The following is a 522-nucleotide window of genomic DNA, read 5'->3' as shown; positions in this document are numbered from 1 at the left end:
CGGCGGGGGGGGGGGGGGGGGACGGGGGGGGGGGGGGGGGGGGAGTAGTGGGGTTGGAGGTGTTTAAGGTGTTTGAGGGCAGACAGCAGCTGAGTTAGTGGGGTGTTGGGCAGGAGCCATAGTATCAAATCTGTTATAGAAGAGATTAAGTTCATTGGCCCTGTCCAAGCTGCCTTCAACTCCTCCGCTGCCAGTCGATCTGAAGCCAGTGATGTTCCTCATGCCACTCCAGACCTCCCTCATGTTGTTCTGCTGGAGTTTACGCTCCAGCTTCCTCCTGTACTTCTCCTTAGCCTCCCTGATCTTCACCTTCAGGTCCCCCTGAATGGCCCTCACCTCCTCCCTATTCCCGTCTCTGAAAGCCCTCCTCTTAGCATTCAGGATGTCCTTGATGATCCTTTGTTACCCACGGTTTGTTGTTTGGGTAACAATGGACAGTCTTTGCTGGGACAGTGCAGTCCACACAGAAGTTGATGTAGTCTGAGATGCACTCAGTAAGCCAATCTATGTCCTCTCCATGTG

The sequence above is a fragment of the Micropterus dolomieu genome, unplaced genomic scaffold (assembly GCF_021292245.1).
Source record: "Micropterus dolomieu isolate WLL.071019.BEF.003 ecotype Adirondacks unplaced genomic scaffold, ASM2129224v1 contig_4820, whole genome shotgun sequence".
NCBI classification, from domain to species: Eukaryota; Metazoa; Chordata; class Actinopteri; order Centrarchiformes; family Centrarchidae; genus Micropterus; species Micropterus dolomieu.
Note: the sequence above shows the minus strand (reverse complement) of the source record.